The sequence below is a fragment of the Opisthorchis viverrini genome (genome assembly GCF_000715545.1).
Source record: "Opisthorchis viverrini unplaced genomic scaffold opera_v5_24, whole genome shotgun sequence".
NCBI lineage: Eukaryota > Metazoa > Platyhelminthes > Trematoda > Opisthorchiida > Opisthorchiidae > Opisthorchis > Opisthorchis viverrini.
Window position 1 is genome coordinate 853,353 of NW_008751680.1, and position 2,826 is coordinate 856,178.

Here is a 2,826-nt window from a genome sequence, read left to right on the forward strand (position 1 = left end):
CAAAATGCCTATCTTCAAATACCACTGGACGAAGCCTCCAGTAACCTTACCGTGATCAACACCCCCTTTGGGTATTTCCGACACAATTTCCTTCACTGAACCTTTCACCAGCTGTATTTCAACAAGTTATGAATAGTATTGCAAAAGATTTGGAGGGTGTTGAGACGTTTTAAATCTGCTGCAAAACGTCTATCCCCTTTAATGAATGCGCCATCACCAACCAGTCTACAAGAACTCCGTTCGATTCTAGGAGCACTCTAGTATTACTCCCGTTTCATTCCTAATTTCGTCAAACATGAAAGTTGTCTGTTTGATGTCATATCTTGCAATCAATTTTCTTGGTCCTCTAAGCATGAAAAGACGTTTGGTGCACTACTTGGTTATCTTCAATGTTCAAATGTTTTGTAACCCTCTTCCACCAAACATCATTCGCCAAGCATGCTTCTCCCACTGGAATAGGAGCAATCCTTGAACATTTTGGTAGACCAGTGATCTGCATTTCACATCGAATTCCAAAAGCTCAGCGTGGGGTATTCTCAGATGCACCAAGAAGCTCTTGCTGTATATTGGGCTGTCAAACGGCTCCATAAATATCTTTTTGGATCAAACTTTACCGCCGCCACTGATCACGAGGCTTTTTAAGTTCTTGTATCATCCAAAAACTCTCTGGCGTATCCATCTGCCGCGATGGTTCCGCAGTGGGTTATTGCACTGAGTTCCTATACCAACACAATATTTCATCATAGTGCGAAAATGATTCCCCATGCTGACTTCTTGTCAAGAATTCCGTCATGTGACTCTGATTGAAACAGTTCAGATTGTCTGTTGATTCAGCCACTACCAGTCAAGCGGGATGCGCTTGTTGCTGACGCTAAAAGATATTTTGCTCCCGTTTTTCTGCACTGCGACGTAGCTGGACGCAACAAAAACGACGCCGACTTCCTGCATTTTACTGTCGCTGCGAAAGCTTATCCATTACTCCGGACGGTTTGCTGGGTTTTGAGGATAGAGTTGTCATTCCACCGACTCAGCGAGCGGCTGTTCTTGGAGATTCACGCTCTGGTCATTTGGGTGTTGACAAAATGAAATCCCTTGCACGCTTGTCATGCTGGTGGCCGGAACTGGATGTTGATATCAAGCATACTGCTAAGCATTGTGTTAAATGTGTACATAAGATTCATAACAAGTATTCACAGTGGTATCTGTGGCCAGTTACTTGTGAAGCACTTCAACGAGTTCATGCCGACTACTGTGGTCCTTTTCTCGGCAAATACTATGCTTTAGTCGTTATTGACGCATATTCACGTTGACCTGAAGTTTTTCTAACTACGTCTCTAAGCGTCAAGTGCACGCAGCGAGCATTGAGGAAAGTGTTCCGCCATGGAGGTGTGCCACCTGCTTTGGTCACTGACAACGGCACACACTCCACTGCAAAATTCCTCGAGGAATAGTTAAAAGGTCTTGGATGTCGACATCTGTTTACTGCTCCGAAACATCCTCAGTCGAATGAACTTGCTGAGAATTTTGTCCGAACACTGAAATCTGCCATTATTTCACTCTCTCCTAATACTTTTGTGGAATGCCGTTCGTTCCGTTACTGGGAAGAGTTCCGCGCTTCTATTTAAGTCTCGTTCGTTGCGTACAAGTGCCCAAACGGCTGATATTACATTTTTCAAGGGTAATGATTTAAGACCTGCCACGGGAATAGTACTTTCATCAAATGGCAAACGGATGGTCACCATTGTCGACTGGAGTGACCCCTCTTGCCATCGGAGACACGTTGACCAGGTTGAGTTCAATACCAAAGGTCACTCTGTTAACGGCAACAAATACTAATGAATCCTTTGTAGATGATCTTATGGTATCTGAACAAAACGTTGTATCTGGAGAACGCATTGCCTGTAAAGAATCTGAGGTTCCCAGTCCGAGAAGATCCGAAAGGTTGCGATCCAGACCACCACTGGACTATACACATCCACACGCTCATTCAAGGTGTGGCGGATGTGATGAACATGACTGATACTCTATTCATTGCTCCATTCATTATTCGCTTGTTTTAATATTCCATATGCTGTACATACACGCCAATTCGAATACATACGTGCGTTGATCTGAATTCTGGATTTCTAGTTCGTCTGGTCACTCCGATATACGTGCGAAAATTGATTCTCATATTACATTTTTGCACCAGTCGCCGATTTCTGTTCAAAACTGTCGAATTTGGTTCATAGCGTACACTGTAAATGTTCTTATCGTCATACCACACTCCAGTTCCCGTCTGGTCCGAAACCCATGCCGATCTCAAATCTTTGCCACCCTATCCGTGTTACTTGTATTTCACCATTTCCAATATCTGCTGCGTTCGGGTATTTTGTCCAGGCCCTACTTGCGTGGGACAATGCAAGTTTCATATGACCATCCCAATTTCACGCATCGCTCGGTACCCGCAACTAACGCCCGCTGTTCCTCCCCTCCGGGTGTACTAATATGAAACAGTACGCTACTTCCGTAGGTTGAAATAAACGACACTGCATCAGTCGTTGTGTTGGCCGTTGTCAACTCCACCCGATTTGTGCGTCACGAAGGAAGGGATCCCGACCGGAAAAATAAAAGAAAAAACAGCAACAAGACTGCACATGTCAGCCTAACAACCTAAATCACGACGTCCTTCACGGGATTGTCCAGAAGCCGAAGTACTTCAGCGCAGTGATGGTACGGCGCTGGAATACCCGGTTTGATAGCATACCCGCAATTGTTCCCCTCTTACTTTGTCCAGGCCCTCTCGCTCACTGGTTCCCATACCGACAACCACAATCAACCTTCATT